Here is a 17170-nt window from a genome sequence, read left to right on the forward strand (position 1 = left end):
ATAGCTACCACCCTGGCAGTGTGAGAAGAAAATGGTCATTGAGATTCATAAACTGTCATTTACTGATAGTTTTCTTACATCATACAGCACTGTTACTGAGTGCACGCATGAGTGGAAAAAAATATTCAGGTACCTGTTTGGTTCAGCACAAAGAAGAAAGAAGGAAGAAACTCTCCTACTTTAGGATGCTTTTTTGCAGGAAGAGGAATTAGGGGTTCTGTCTGCTCTTCTTCTTGGGCCTGGGACTTGGTGTTGCCTGTTCACCCCATGTAATCGGTGTCACTCCTATGTGCAGTTCTTAAAACTTCCTTTGCAAGAGTTCTGTAAGACAGCTCAGTCTTGCCGGTTGAGGTGAAAACGTAATGTGAAACAGTCCACCTTAAAGATCCGAAAGGAAATTCTGAGAAGGCCTGATGGTATTAGATTATTCTCCATCATCTTCCAAATACTCATATCACCACAAGCTAGTTAATGCTGCAGATTTTGAATACATTAAGAAAGTGTCATCCACTCTAAAGATTCAGAGCTGAGCCAGATGGCACATCTGACTGCAGTGTGTATGAGCCACTGTACTACTACTGGTGTGAAAAGCAGATATTGAGGCACCAGAGACCAGAAGCTAGTTTACCAGAGATCTCTCTTGCAGCTGTGACCTAGCCAAGCCATCATCATTTAAGTGGTGTGACTACTGCTCATGGATTTGAGTAAACATACAATGTAGTTGGTCTGCTATCATTTGTTATAAATACCATGGCAGATAAAAAACAGGGTGAAGTAAGGACCTTGAACAAAATGGAACTAGCATGTTGAAATGCTATGTGATTTCTTTTCTTCAACACGCACACACATACAATAATTCCTTCTGCACTTGGAATTCAACGTGCATGAGTCAGCATATCCGATACCAGTAATTACAGCTATAAATGCACAGTTATTACGCACTCGTCTTGTCTAGCTTGGGACTAGTCTATTCTACCATGAATAAAAAGGTCCTGAGCAGATGCTACGGGTTTGCAATCATTCTCGAGCAGTGAGCAGGCACAGCCACCTGTGCAGCCTTGGGTCACGTGGCAGCGGTACAGCCCCAGCACTCTGCCGCCTGAGAAGAGCTCAGGCCCCTGTAGAACAGACGTTTCCTTCAACACAGCAGTGTTGCGGATGAGGTCCTACCAACCCCTCATCTTCTTCAGTAAGAAATCTTTGCACGTTTGTTCTCCCAGCTTCCTTTCTACATTCATTAATCTACACTGATTGATAGCCTTCCTCACTGTCCTCCTCCTCAGTACCTCCCTGAGGCCAGCAAAACTTGAACATGGAAAGTACATGACGTTGGGGGTACTAACAACTTGGATTTTTGGCCTTCTCAGTGTAGATGGGAGTGCCCAGGCAGACCCTGCAGTGACAGTTCTTGTGTGGTCCTGCTCAGGGCGTATGTGTCTCCTGGTGGCCAGCCCAAAAGTAGTTTTATGTGAGAAGCCGTATTCGGAGCTCACATGCGATGAATGACCGCAATCCTGGAGAAACGAAAGGAGAGGCAAGGAAGCGAGCACGCACCAGACGGTGAGCCTTCGCTCCAGGCTGACAGGCTGGGCCCGAACGGCCGGCCGGCTGCGGAGGCAGAGTCCCTGATGCCAAAAAGGGACCAACAGGTGCCGTCACACTTCAGTGGGCGACCACGGCCTTGCACACCACAGCAGCAGCAGCCCTTCATGACCCCTCGCAGCCCTGTCTCCTAGGGACCCGGGACCCCCAGCCACCAGCCGCTCACCTGCCCTGGGCCCCCACCGTGCCCCAAACAACCTCCGGCGCCCAGAGCGCCCGCAAACCCAGGGCAGAAGGCGGCAGGCGACGACGAGGGGCCGCCAGGGCCACGGGGACGACGGCCCGCGGGCGGGGCGGGGAGCACAGGCAGGGCGCACACCGGGCGGCCCCCGCCGCCTCGGCTCCCGGGGCGGGAGGGAGGAGCCGGCCTGAGGGCGGGGCCTGGGCCGCGGCCCGCCGCGCCGCGCCGCGCCGCCCCGCCTCACGCCGCCACACACCGGCGCTGGAGGTGAGGGAGCGGCGGCGCTGCCGTACGGGCGGGTCGGGGGCGGCGGGGGAGGCAGCCCGGTCCTCCGCTGCGGCCCCGGGGGGCTCTGCGCGGCGCCGGAGGCGGGGGGGGAGGCCTCCCGGGGGGCGCCTCGCCGGCGGCCCTCACAGGCTGGCCGCGGGCTCCCGCCGGGTGAGGCGGGCGCATCTGTACGTGCAGCGCCTCTGGTTTTCCTTGCCTTGTTTTTTGCCCCCCGTGGGGCGGGCGGCCTCGCCGCGGGGGGCTTCGGCGCGGGCTGTCCCGTTTTTTTTTTCCTGATTTTGTTTTTGGGGCTGTTTAGTTTCCCCCGGGGAGGGGTCTGTGGGGGAGCGGGGCGGCGCGGGGTTGGGGGCTGGGGGGCGGTGGGGGCCGCGGGCTGGGCTCGGGCAGGTGCTGAGGCGGGCGGGCGGGGCTGGTCCCCGTCCCCGCTGGGGAGCCCCGCCTGCTCCCGAGGCCGTGCCGGCGGCAGCCCGGACTGACAGAAAACGCGCCTGGTTTCTGGGCTTTCTGTGTTTGCATTTTTTGCGGGGGTGGTGCTTCTGTGAACTTCCACGGACTTCTAAGTCTCTTAATTGCGGGACTGTAGCTTTTAAGAAAAAACAAAACAAAACAGCGGCGTGTGAGGGAATTGTGAGGGGTAGGTTCCTGCACGCCTTAGGCACTGGCTGTGCCGGGACCGAACTGTGCTGCCAGTGCGGGAGCTCACCGAGGGGCGCGCAGCCCATCCCCGCCGAGCTCCGGCCGGGCGGCTGCCGGCTGCTGCCGCTGGGGGAGCGGGGGGGCAGGGGCGGGCTGAGGCGCTTCTGTCCAAGATGCCGATTTTGCTGAATAGCATTCGACAGCAGGAAACTCTTTAAGTAGTAAACTTAACTCTTAGTACCATAAAGTGGCTTTCCTAACATAGCAATGTTTCCAGTGCGCTGCTTGGGTGATCAGAGGTTGTTTGGTCCCCGTCCCCCCCCCGCCCCTTTTTAATGCTGCTTCTCTACAACGCAGCTATGGTATGTGCTGTTGCTTTAGGAGAACTTGGTGCGGATGTTATGTTAGCTCTCCCAAAGGAAATGTAAATGTACTTGTTTCATGTTGCTTCTAAAAGGATATTGCTTAAGGTGAAGAAACAGTGGTTTTGTTCCCTCTGTTTTGCTAGAGAGTATTTATGTATTTATGTAAATGTTTTGAGCTCACATTTGGGTAATGTAAGGTGGAGGACGGCTCAGATCAAAATTAAAACCGGAGAAACTCTCCATAAAATGAACCTAACATAAGGACCATTGGCAGTTTGGGAATCAGTGAATGTATATTGTAGCACCCACTGTTTTTTTTATGTCTCAACGTAAATTTATAGGATGTTTATCCCATGGTTTATTGTGGTAGAGATGCTTTTTAATAAAGTTCATTAAATGGTCTCCCAAAATTCTTTGATCTTCAAAGCAGAGAATACATAGTCTGATGAATGCCTAATGTAGTTGTTACTCTGACTCTTCCAAAAGCTATAAAACAATAATTCTTAACTTGTCACATCTCTTCCTCCACCCAGATACTTTCTTCCATCCTTAATGTACTTTTTTGCCTTGTAGCCATCTCAAAATTGATTCATGAAAATCAAAATTGAACACAAATACTTAAATCTGTTTTGTTTTTCAAGGTCAGTTTCTGGTAATTAATATATTGAGGGTAACATAAAACATGATTGTGAAAATGTTCCTTTTCACTCTTCTTATTTTACTGTATTTCATCTCTTTCCTGGATCCTTCCCTTCCCCCAATTAGATAAAACAGGGAGTAGAAAATCATGTTCTAAGTTTACTAATTGATCCTTAAACCATTAGAAACAGCAGGAGGTTTCTTTCACTGAGTTCAATTGGTGCTACTTTAGGGCTGTTCATAATCTTTAGTTATGTGTTTAGGTCTCCTTGATATCAGGAGAATTGAAACACATGCCTAAAAATAAGCATATGCTTACATGGTTTGCTGTAATAGTGTGGATTTGTGGAGTGGTGTTGATTTTTTTTTTTTTCAGTTCTGTTTCTTATCTAGCCTGTAGGTAGCTAAGGGATTTCTTTTTTTACTTTTGACAGCAGCAGAATGGGTTAGAAACTATAGAGAATACTTTCTGTGTGGCTTGCATAATGTGGTATAATGTTGAAAACGTGCTTACTGATTCTTGCAGCTCAATGTGTACAGTGTCTACTCTGTGTGTTTATCATCTGTGTAACCAAGGCACTTTAAATGTGTTGGCGTTCTCAGCTGCTTTAAGGTAGAAGCTGGCCCTTTCCTTAGGACCTGGGCAGCTGTTCGTAAGGTGGGTGCTGCTTCCCCTTCTCCCCCCATTTGGTTTTAAGGGGAGATAAGAGCTGGCACAGCTTCTGTGCAGTTTTCAGCACCCTGCAGGGTACGGTGCTGTGCTAACAATTGCTGAGAGCCTGCCTAAGCATTTGTCTTACACAATGGTTGCAGAATGTATACTTACTGGTGTTTCAGTGTGATTACTTTGGTTATTGCTGGTAATTATATGGTGCTATAGTTGACATTTATATACTGTGGAAGCTAAAAAGCAAATTTCACTAATCAGGCAAATAAAACGTGCACTTAGAAGCATATAGATGAGCAGTTCAGTATAGGTTGTAATGTTCAAAACCCCATGTTGCTTAGAACTGAATAACAAACTCTGCACAAGTTAAATGCAATGAAATGCTTTTATAAATGAAGTCTTACTGAAGGTGCTAGGCAGGGATTGAGAAGAGGGTCCTCATGCCTTCCCTGCCATCCAGTGTTAGGTACAGCTTAGACCATTCTTCATCTACTAGGTGTAATTTGTGTTTGAATCCATTTTATACTGTACCTGCTTGTTGTGGGCCCACATCACTGATATTCTGAATTTTATTTTCCCTAAATAGATCAAGTGTCTGGTTTGTCATCGCAGATTCCTGCTGTGGTTATGAGGTCATGCGTCTTGTCTTATTCTTCATGTTTGTACAGTCCAGAAAGAGCTTTTTCTCCTTCTGTGTAAGGAAGAAACTTCAAGTCCTCCCTCAGTGAGCTGGAAATCCCATCTTTTACCTTCCCTCTTCATTCTCCAGTTGTGAACTAGAAAACCGTATCAGCCTGTGGCGAGGTACAATATCTACTATTTTACTGTTATTTCATCCTTGCTGTAAAACTAGCTGTTTTATTTGTGATAAGCAAAGTAGGGAGAAGTTGTAGGTTTTGCAGTTGCCTTGTATACTTTCACCATTGTCCAGATGTGCTTGTGTTTTGTGCTTTGAAATAAGATATTTTTAAAAACTAAAAGTAACAGTAAGCTAGCATTAGTTTCTTATGTCACGGCTATGATCTGCATCATAGTCAAGAAGTAAGTTACTTGTAAAATTTTGTGTGGTGCTGTGTACATGCAGAGTCATAGGATGCTTCTGTCTAGTAAAGCGGGTGCTGGATGATGGCCATTTTATTAATTGCGCTCATTTTTATTGCTAGCTCTTTTAGCTCGAGATTCATGTCTTGTGTGACTGCATGCCACCTGGCCGGCCCCCTGTGTTTGGTACTCTTTGTTTTTTATGTCATCCTTGTTACTGCAGTATTTCAAAAGGTATAAATAGTGATGGGCCTTTTAAAATGTTTCTTTGAGGCCAGGGAACACCCTTATTACACACCCTGGAGCTGAGACACAGAGGCTGAAAGATTTCATCCAATGCTGTGTCAGAAGTGCATGTCTGCAGGCCACGGCCCAGTGGCTGATTTTTATCCTCCCTTAGTAGAGACCAATTCACTGTGAATCATAAAACTCATCCTATGAAAAAAGTACCCGGGATCTGGAATCAGGTTCTGCTTGGCGCGTTTTGTCTCTGTACAAACTTACTGAGTTGGCAGTTTTCTGGCACGTGAAGATATAAATTGGAAAGCCTATCTTGGTGTCCTTTGACTAGAGCTGCTAGTTTATGATCAAAATTATGTTAAGTGTAATGGACAAAAATACAAAGATGGTTCAATTACACAAATACTTAAAAAATTGAATACTATTCAATAGTAGAGCTATTGCTGTAATTTACAAATGCAGTTATTAAATCTTGTTCATAACTCCAGAAACATAGCTGTGCCATTTGAACTGAAGGAAGCTGCTAGCATTTTAAGTTTATAGCTCGATGAGCAGTGCAGTTTAATGGGATGTTGCCTTCAGCACCAAAGCTGACTTAAAAATACTACAACTGTTATGGCAGTTTGCCACTTGTTTGACCGTGGTTGTAAAACTGTTGGTGAGGCTTTGTGATAATATCGGATCACGGAACTGATCCGGGTTAAAAATAACTTTGCAACAACAAAAGAAATCGGTGTGGAGGGCAGCTGTTTTTCAACTGACTCTTTAACTGGTGCAATTTGCTGGTACAACCATTTGTGGGGTTGTGCTGTGGGGGTGTGTAAATGGCAGTGGAGAGGCAGAAGAGAAGTGGAATTAGTAGAGTGAGACCTGTTAGCTTCTTTTGCTCTCGAAAAAATAGTATGTGAGATTGCTGTCAGTGTTCCTGTAATCTAGTCAAGAGAGAGAAACTTGTTGCTTGGTTGCAACAGCTATTGCCCCTGCCATGTCCCTAGTCTGCATCTTAGTCTAAATCTCGCTTTCTGTGCCCATCAGGGCTTTTTCTCTTGTTGCCGCAGGCTATAGCGTAGCAAAGCTCATGGGCAGACCTGTGTCTGCAAAGGGAGTGAACGGGCCGGCTTCTCCTTGGGCTGTTCTGTACCCAGAACTTCCCGTCCCTCTTTGTTGGGAAAGTAATTTGCTTTTTTCTCCTGCTGAGTTTGTTTTCACGAGAAGTTCTTGGCTTGGGTACCCGTGTGAGTCAGCTAAATGCCAGAGGATACATCCATGCAGCTAAATGATGGCTTAATTGTAGCAGGGGTGTGCCTTCACTCTCCAAGTCTCAGCATAGCTAGTCCCAGCAGCAGTAGCTGGGGGAGCAGGGAGGTACCAAGGGTGCAAGCTGATGGGAGCCCCTGGTCTGTACTGGGGCTAGTAGCCCGTGCTGGCCCCTGTCCTGTGTTAGTTTGCTGCTCTTGCTGACTGGCATGTGTAGAAAGGTTTCCCAGTGCTGGAATGGCACTCCCATTTAGTTATGTAAACTCTTGTGAAGTCTGCTGCCATTAGCCACAAGACCACGAGAGCCAATAAGCGTTTCCTCTTGGATTCATTACAAACTGTTGTTTCTTTCCCAAATCTAAGGTTGATTTTTTCAGTTCATGAAGAGGATTAACTGCATGAGATAGCATGTCTCAAACAGTGGTTTGCTCATTACTGATGATTTTTGAGGCAACTGTAGGGTCACAGGCTGTGTGTCAAATGGTCTTAATTTTTTTTTTAGCTTACTAAAGGTTTCTGCTGGTCTCTGAGTGATTTGGAGGACAGTTTGTAATCTGTTGGCTTACGAAATTTGGGAAATGTGTTTTCTTTGTTTTCTTTTTTCCCCCCAGCAAACTCAGTTGTTGGTAAACCATCCTAAGCACTCAAGACCTAGAGAAATGGAGAGCAGCCAAGTCTTTATTTGGGTAATGTAAAAATCCATTGCAGCCACCACTGCTGCCTGTCTCCAATTAGGAGATTCATGAAAATATTTCTTTTGGGTCAAGATAGCAGTCTTTATGGCTACGTATCTTCCCTAACTGAAGCTGTAAAGTTTTAGTATTATTAAAAATGAGTTTAGAAATTCATGGGCTTCCTGTTACGGCTATATATATATATGGAGATCTTCAGAGAATGATTGAACTGAATTGAAAGATTGTGGGATTCCCTGGATACTGCTAAGATAACTTTCTGCCTTGAAAGGTTCTGCAGATGTTCTTTCCCTTTGTACGTAATTAAAGTCTGAGTTTTAATGTGTCATGAGTCAAGATGTTTTGCCTGAGAGTAACGCAATGTTTGTATGATACCATGCCCAGGTTTACAGTGTGGCAGTTAGCACTACACGGCTTGTTGGTGCTTCCTCCTCAGTAGGAAGGTGTGCATGTGCAGCACTATGCGGTTGGCTTGTCTGCCAACCATTGATAACGGTAGGACAGTGACTTTTTTTTTCCACCTCTGGAAAAGAACCAAAACTATCTCAGGTAAGAACACTGAACTTTATTTTCAGTAGTGCTGCCTGAGTTACGTTTTTTGGATCACTTTACATTTAAAGTTACTTCAGTGTCAAATTTGACATTCAGAGCTCCAGTAAGGGATGTGCCAGACATGTCATGGACCTTTGCTTTAGTGTGTGCTTCCCTTGTTCTAATGTCTTACAAATTTGAGGGGGCTTGTGTACTGCTTTGTTTGCATATATAAATATTTTTGTATGCGTAATTCTAAAAAAATATTGCTAAGGCAATAAATCATCCTGTTCAGCCTTTTTTCTCCAGTGTGGCTGCTGACCATAGCAGGAGAGGTTTACCTGAGGATGGAGGGGTGAAAATTTACCTTCCTGGATGATAGAGAGGTTGCCCATGCAGTGTGGTCTTTCGGCTTATGAGTCGAGGTAAAGATTACTGCACCTTTACTCTCTTTACTGTTTTTCTTTGTGATATGTTTTATGTGAGTCTGTTCAGAGAGCAGAGGGGGTGGTCCTGGTTTGTGTGGTGTGGAGATTGCCTCTTACCCAGCTCACCCAGCTCCCTGTCACCAGGTTGCAGAGAGATAAAGTGGTATTTCTGTGCCTCGGAGTGGTCTTCTATAAGACCTCTGTATCTGTATATAAGTGGTCTTGTATAAGAGCTCTGTGTAAGTAGTCTGGAAAGAAAAAGGCGTGTGTGGCTTACATTGCATGGAGGGCACACACTTAAGTCAAACTTGAGTACCCAGGTTCTGCCAAAACTGGTGTTTTTGCTTGATTTTAAGTGATGTGGAAGTCAGTATGGATGATCATGTAAGGTGTATCGCAGTGCATGAAGGCAGGCACACACAGAAGCCTTTGAGGGACTGGTATCTTAGTCCTTTATTCCCCACTCAACCTTGCACACACTTTGAGGAAAAGAAACTCACATTCAGAGTGGAAGCAGAAGGTCCTGGGAGGGAAGAGAGATGTCCTACCAAGTTCAGTCACTTTGTTCGACATGGAAACAAAGGAAGTATTATAAAGAGGTCTTTGGCTAGGAAACAGAAAACCTTTTCATGGGAGTCCACAGCTTCTGGTTTTGTTTTTAATACAAACATGATGATGTAACAAGTCATCTCCTTAAATAATGATACTTGTACATTTCATGTTATCAGGTTTTGTTTGCAATATAAAGCTTTTGCCAGCTATTCACAGATCACTATGGCAGGACACTGAAGTATTGCAAATGGAAAGAACATTATTATATATTTCTGAGTGGCAATAGAAATCTAAATTGGAACCTTACTTTGCTTCGAGGCTTTGCTGGTCTTTACACTAGAAATCGTTTGAAAGTACTGAGAATGTGGATGAGTAAGGATCATAATCTTTCATGATCACTTTTTCTTTGGTTGTTAGACTTCTGCTGAAATGTGTGGTGGTGATACCGTACAGAGATGTGGTGCTGCTAGGACTGCTTTAATTTTCAGTCACGTCAATATGGTAATTCTTAGCATATGCAGAAAGCAGAGATGACATTGTCAAAGAGGCAGTTTGATGTCTGATTTCTAGGCAGGAGAACACACATAGAATATTATTGCTTGGTGTGCAAATAATGGAATTCAAATATGAGAAATCAGAAGTACCTAAAATTAAAACACAAATACCTGTGTAATTTTAAGATACCTTTTAAAATTCTGTTGTAACTAGGCAAAACAATGAATTTAGGAAAAGTTTTAGTGATACTGATTCTGAGAAGGAAGAGTTTCAGACCTTGTCAATAAAATAATCCAGAGTAATTCAGAAGGACCTCTTAAATGGCAATGTAAGTGGCAAATTGCTCTTGTTTCATTTATGTAGGAATACCTGCTAAAATGTTCACTGTTAAATTAACATTTCGTTTGTTTGTTTGTTTTTGAAAAAATACGGTTTTTCAGAGCCAGGACTAAAGAATGAGTAGCTTATAACGATAGATATTTAGGTTAGGATGGTTCGTGTACTGCTTCACATCTGAAATGTATTCCTAAGGATGTTTTATTCAAAGTCTTATGCTTCAGTGTTCGAAAAAAGAAACTCCAACAGTAGGAGGAGCGTCCTACTTGTTAGCCCTCAAAACTTTAATTAAGGCTTGGAGTATTGTAAACTGTCTTCTTTGCTCAGTCCCAAGCACTCTGTCTGGAATTATGTAGAACACGGGCAACTAATTTTGATCTGTGGAGAAATATTTTAATTGTCTGCATATGTTAAACAGCAGATTCAGTGTACTGTGGTGTTCTCATGCAAAATAGCCAAGAAACATACCAATGCCTAGCTAGACTGGATATTTTGTGAGGCTGTCCCATGCCTTTGTTTAGGGTTTACAAAGTTGCTTCTCTTTCTTTAGGTTACTATCGTGCTAGACAACATAGCAGTTTTTGTTATGCGTTGGTGTAAACCTAGGTGTGACTTTTTTGTTGTGTGCTTTGCATACACTTGCATTGGAGTCTGAAGTGTTAATGCAAACAGACAGACTCTGCCTAGGACTGTCTTACGTTATTTGACTAGCTGTTTCTGGCAGAGTAGCAAAGCTGGAGGTTTTGAGCAGCGAATGAATACTTTGAATCATCTACAGCCTATACAGCCTGCAATGAAGGCAGTGTTTCCCTCATTTATGTCTCCTTACCTCAGCAGACTAGATTATTATTATGTGAGCACAGGCCTTCCTGTTGTGCTGTAATTAGCCAAGAGTGAGCATACAAAGCTTCAGGATAAAAGAAGAACACATTTGGAACCACTCTTCAGGGTTACTGGTTCTCAAATTGAGATTATTGCCTTCTGTTAGCAGCTGAACTGATCAATTAACTTCCTCTTTCCAATAGTGATCCAGTAAGTCATTAAACTAATTATTCCATTGCTAATTAGTACTCTCTTTTCCTTTTCTATATAGGCTTGGTTGTAAAGGGGGGTCTGTAACATGCACTTGTCTCACTCTTAATTTTAAAAGATATTGTGCTTGCTGTGGGAAGGCTGATTGTGTTGTAAGGTGAATGTACCCTGCAACACCAAGAAAGGAAATTGTTATCTCTGTCTTTCAGCAATGTACATTAACAGTATTTTCTTACTATATGAAGAGTTAGAAATGTTCTTTAGAAAGGAAAAAAGAGCCATGGTCTGCTCTGTCTCTGGGGGCTCCAGTTTCTAGATTTAGCTGAATTTCTTTGGCATCTGAACTCCATTGTACTAGAGCCCAAACAGAGCATGTCTTGCATGTTACTGACCTCTGCGTTTATTTTGACAAGTCTTTTCAATGTTTGAACCTACCCAGCTTCTTTCTGCTTCATGTGCTGTGTGTCATAGAGGTGACAGGAACTCTACAGGGTGGAAAGTGCATCTGAAGATTGACATGTCAAGCTGACTGTCAGAGAGCAGTACCCTCTTCACCTTAGTTTCTCCAGAGGAGAAGCTGTGTAAGGATCTCTACAGTGGTTGTGTACTGCAGAACTCATCTTTGAACCTGCTTAAGATCACTATAGTTTAAGTGCATTTGAGATCAGATTGTGACTTTGATGCAGTCCCAAAGCAGTTGTGCATCACAGGAGTATCCAACCTCATGTTTTTGGTGCTTTAATTTATTTACCTGTGATGTAAGGATGATAATTTTTTAACAGCTATTTGACCTTATGTGGAGGTCAATCATTAACTAGTAAGCAGCCGTGAACATCTGCACAATTACTAAGTGCAGTTACCTTTAGCACTTGCCTTGACTCCTACCGGTTTGTGCATACACATAGCAGACATTACCTGTCATTTAGAATTGCCCTTTTCATCTCACCACTTGGATCGTTGTTCCAAGTTTGGTATGAAGTGTCAATCTGTGACCACAGAATGTTGAAACCTAGTCAAGACCCTTTTGTGCGGTTCCCTGTGTTGGCTTGCTGCACAGGCTTCTCATCCACAGCCGCTCCCTCTGACGCATGTAGGAGCTGAAGTGGTGAGATCTGAGTCCGGGTGTTCTTTGGGCAAGCAAGTGAAGCCCCTCCTAGGGGCAGGTGTGTGCACTGATGCAAAGATTGAAACGGGGCTTCTACCTGGCCACAGCTTTTCCATACTTGCCCACATTTCTTTTATGTGGACAAAGACCCCTCTGGCCCTCGCTAGCAGCCTTCCCCAATGGCAGCCTTGCCGGTGCCCTAAATCAGCCCTGTGGCACAATGGGCTGGGCAGGTGTGCCCCAGGACACAGCTGGCAGAGGGGAGACATCCATGCAGTGTTGATGCAGATGACTGATAGCGCAAGAAGATGTGCATCTGGGGTACCTGTAACACATTCCATAAAGAACTGATGCACGTACATAATCTCTGGCTGGTTTGGGTCTGTTTAACTTACAAATGAATTGTGAAAGTCATCTGTGTTTGAAGGACTGCCTGATCTCTTTGGTCATGATGTGATATTATACAATGAAGTGTAGCTTTGCCTGTTGCATTCTTTTTGCATCAGGTTGTGTTTGAGTAATGAAAAGTTCTGTGTGAAAAAAATGGCTAATGAAGAAACATCTTCTTATTAAATTAGGGCATTTAGTGAGAATGGTAGTAATAAAAAAAAAATCTGTACTAATTGTGTATTGGAAGCTAAGTTGCTTAATTTCATTATTTTAAATAATAACATATATTCCCAGGTCATAACCTATCTTTGATTGTACCTTTGCCTTTCAAAAGGGAGATACTATAGACTGAAGTACTTATTTTTTTTTCCTCGCCCTGAGGCAGGCGACCAAAACACTGAAGTGATTTATTTCAGAAATATATACCACAGCAATTATGATAAAATATCTTGAAAACTTTTTCCATGTATGGCATTATTGCAGTTCTTACTTGAGCTGAATCTTACCTGTTTATGACTGCATCCCTGTGCTAGGCTGACTTTATGATCAGAGAGGCCTTGGAAGTCAGTGGGAGACAGGAGCATCGAGCAGTTCATAGCTCTTTGCAAAGCTGAAGGGGATTTTCCCCTTGGTTGGGAGGGACTCAAGGAAGAGCTTAAATCTAAAATCATCACGTTCAGTTTATTTTAATCTGAAATAATCTGGTCTAGTCATATGTTTATCATACAGATGCTATAGAACTTTGAGTTGAATTTATGCGGCTAACAAATATGATCTGAAATTCCCTCAATCTTCTAATTTATTTGCCCATGCAAGCCTGATCTATCTTTTTAATGTCTGGTATATGTTTGATTTAATGTGCAATATCAGGATAGCATCATTAGCTATAGCAAATGTGAAAGAAAATTAGTACATTTTCTGTTTGGAATGGTGGGACTGAAGGTTAAAATGCCAGTGTAAATTTCAGCTGCCTTCAGCTGAAGCTAGATGTGTAATAACAGACTGAGGTAGGAAGTAATTTATAAGTAGTTTGCTTGGTTTTGGGTTTTTTTTTTTTGGTCATAGCATGACATTAGTAGAAGAATTTAGTTTTGCTTTGCTGTACCTGCAAATGGTAATAAAGTGCACGATGAGAAGTGTGGCTCCTAAAAGTTCAGTTAAAAACAAAAGATGCCTTAGGTTATTTTTGTTGGCTGCTATTGAGCAATGTATTGATTTTTACATTGACCTTCAAAGTGGAAAGAATTTAACTTGAAACTTCAGGTCTAATTACAGGGATGGTAAGTTTCTTTCAGGATTTTAATTGTTTGTTGAAATGTAAACATTTTTCTCAGTGTTTGTGTTGTGCTAAAGCATCACAGATGATATGAAAACTGCTAGAAATATATATATTTTTATGAAGTAGTTTGAGGGGGTAAGTAAGTAGGCATAGTGAAAAATGAGACTTAATTTTTCCATGTGCGGTAATCTCTGAGGATATTAGTGATGAACCTCTGACTGGAATTTAGTAACTGCTTGTGTTAAAACTTTGTTGCAGTAGCGACCACATTAAATACTTCGATGTTTTCTTGCAGTGCTCATTTAGTATTGTTTATCTTATGTTTTAATGCAGAATACATTTGAAACAGTGGGGACTATTACATTTAGAGGCAGCAAAGCTGGGGCTGAGAAGGTTGGGAGCAAACTATTTTTGGCTTAGGTGTTTTGGTGGTACTTCTGCTAATTGAAACAAGAAGCAGCTGTTGACACAGGGAGATGGAGGGTCAGAGTCTTTTTGTGGGACCTCAGAAATATTCAGTATAAACATTGATTCTGTGAATTTGTTGCTTCCGCCGATCGGCTGTAAATGGGATGTAGAAAGTGCTACGCAAACTCTGAGAAATACTATATAGTATGTATCTACAAAGTGAGAATGGTAGTATGTTGATAATATACTGGAGGCTGGGATTAGCAGGAGCACACCCAAACTTGGAAGGGGAAGAAATAAAATTTTTTCATGGTTTTCTTATAAATTCTATGAAGTTTACTGGGTACTGTGTCTTTGCCATTAAAATTAAATTTAAAGTTACAAACACAAATGTTATAGAGCACACCTGATGCAACTTTGCATTTTATTGAAGAATTAAAGATAGCTGGTGTGTGGGAATGAGTAGTTTAGCAAGCTGCAGCTGGTTCTTGTAATTTCGGTTCTGGTTGTGTAGCTTTGTTGTATAAGGCACTGAAGGTAAAAACATTTCATGAACTTCAGTACATAAGGCCTAGGCGAAATAAGTTTTTACTGGTTATTAGAAACTTGCACTTAGATTGACAAGTTCAACTCAATACTCTGCAGCAAGCTGTCACATAAAACTTGGGATGTGAGGAGAAAATCAGGGCTCACCCCATGCGAGCTGTTGAGTCCCTGCAATTTCTTCTGGCAGAAGTGACGAATGCAAAGGTTCAGCCCTTTATGTGAGAGACTCTTACGGACTGAACAAAAAAGATGTAAGAGCTGTACCTTTAAGGGCCAACTGAAAAAAGAAGAAATACAGCGTACTGAGCATAGGAACGGGTAATGCCTTGTGACGAGGGCTGATGTCCACATTGTGTGTTTCCTGTGGTTTGTCGCTGTATCGCAGGAGAGCGGTGCGCTCTGCCTGTTCCCTGTCTGTATGCATGGTCAGCAAATGCAGGCTGTCAACCTTCTTGTGCTGTAGGGTTTCTAAGAAACTCCAGCAGCACACAGTTGGATATGACACTGTGAAGCATCTATGTTCTTTAATGGACCTTGGCAATGTATTTCATGCCATATATCCTATTAGGTGACTTTTTATGTGTGCCTATAAAGTATTGGAATATATTCTACTCTGCCATACATGTTCTGTTGACCCACAGCATGGTATGAATGTAACTGAGAATCAGACCTGGCATTCACTGAATAATTGGCAAAGCCAGCAGTGATGTTGGGAAGTTATAAGGTCATTCTTGATCCTTCCATCTGTTCATTTACATTATCTTCAAGAGAACAGGGCTCTCTGCAGTGAAAGCAAACACTTCAGTGAACTAAACCCTCAGACAGTGAACTATCATTTCAGATATGTGCAATGGCTATTAAATGTAGAGGGAGAAAAATAATACCATTTTTTTCCAGTTTTAACTTCGTTGCACTGAGAGCAGATAACAAAAGTGGGTGACAACAGTAGCAAAAGCCAACTTGCAAGGAATATTACTCTAGATAGCCTGGGAATGGTATATGTGAGAATATTTTATCTCCACAATGTTGCTTTCTGCTGAGTTAGTACCAAAGATGATTAATAAGGTCTTCTTTAAAAATCTGCGTACAGGGGCAGACTGTATCCCCACGTATCCGGGTTTCACTGGGAAGAGAAATTCCCATTCCTGCTCAGCCAGAATTGGATTGATTTGGACGCGATCCATGAAATGCGGTTCGCACTGCAGCTCCTCCTGTACCTCCTATAGGCAAGAAATTTTTTCTTTTTGTGCAGCAATATGGCCTAAGAATGCCAGTAATCAACAGTAAGTTTGACTAAACAAGGACTTAAACAAATGTAACACAAAGTAACTTGTTTAGTTGCTATGATAAAAATACAGAGATTTGAAAGGCAGGAGTCACTCAGATCTAATACTGTGTTGCAGTACCACACAATAAAATTGGAAATAATTTTGAATACAGTATAAAATGAAGTTAAAACCAATTCTTTTTTATGAAAAGTCACAGACTTTCAGCATCATCTATAGTATTGGAGAGGTGACCTATTATTCACTGATTCATAATTCATATTATGCAATGATTTTAATAAAGACGGTCGTATATTTGCTTTGATATTCTTTATATTTCACATATTGTAAGAACATATCTTCTCATATGTAAGAATGTATCTTCATTATGTAATAAAAAAATGTTATTTTGCTAACATTTTAGATGGTACTTTTCAGTAAAAAAAATCTCTTTAGTGTAAAAAAGTTATAGGGGAACAAATTATTTTTCCATTTCACGGTTCTGATGTTAGATTCTGTTGAGGGTATTTTGCAATTTGTCACTGCATGTTGGCAACAGATTGTTTTCATTTTATAACCCTTTATCTGTGTGTATGTGTATATATGTACAGTATACATATGTATAACATCTTCATAATATAACAAAATTGTATAATATATAATGGAGGCAGTAGATATATATGTACATAAATTGTACATGCATTTATTAAAAACATTCTTCAGCTTACTTCTGAAGGACCTTTCTGGAATCAGGTAGGGTTTATACTTTGTGTAATTCCTTTCAGCCTAATATGCCTACCTATGGCTTAAGTACATGCTTTTACAGAGATGAAAAGCACATGCTCTTTTCCTTTGTTTTCAAAAGTCTGCTCTAAATAGTAATATTCTTAAATTCAAGTTTGTTTCTAGTAAAATGGAAGTGATGACAGTAAGTTCGTGAATACTTACAGTATAGTTTTTTTTCTGTCTTGAATTACATTATGGAGGGGGAAAAAGGGCTGCTAAGGAGGTAATTTCAAGCCACATACTCTTTGAAAATGTAGGAATCATTAAGGAGGCTTCTTTTTCCCCGTCTTATTTTGACACTGTAAGAACTTGAACACATCTTGCATGATTTCATAGTTTTGAACGTAGAAAGTTCACAGCTTGCTTAGGCTATAGGTGACTGTACTGTCATCCACATGGGTGATTCTGT

The 17170-nt window shown here is 42.3% G+C and overlaps 1 protein-coding gene across 7 annotated transcripts in view; it reads left to right on the forward strand.

The window, feature by feature from the left end:
- The first annotated feature begins 1975 nt into the window (after positions 1-1975).
- Positions 1976-17170, forward strand: part of PIP5K1B (phosphatidylinositol-4-phosphate 5-kinase type 1 beta) — a 115331-nt gene continuing 100136 nt past the window's right edge. For 2 of the 7 annotated variants that reach the window (XM_087742666.1, XM_087742673.1), the window contains exons 1-2: positions 1983-2050; positions 4965-5182. The gene's annotated coding sequence lies outside the window, so the exon portion shown is untranslated. Of the gene's footprint in view, positions 2051-4220; positions 4370-4964; positions 5183-8434; positions 8565-15974; positions 15994-17170 lie in introns of those variants that run through there. The other 5 variants (XM_087742668.1, XM_087742667.1, XM_087742670.1 and 2 more) reach the window with 5 other exon arrangements.

Source organism: Nipponia nippon, unplaced genomic scaffold, assembly GCF_047370975.1.
Source record: "Nipponia nippon isolate SJK-2023a ecotype South Korea unplaced genomic scaffold, ASM4737097v1 scaffold_8, whole genome shotgun sequence".
In the NCBI taxonomy this organism is placed as follows: domain Eukaryota; kingdom Metazoa; phylum Chordata; class Aves; order Pelecaniformes; family Threskiornithidae; genus Nipponia; species Nipponia nippon.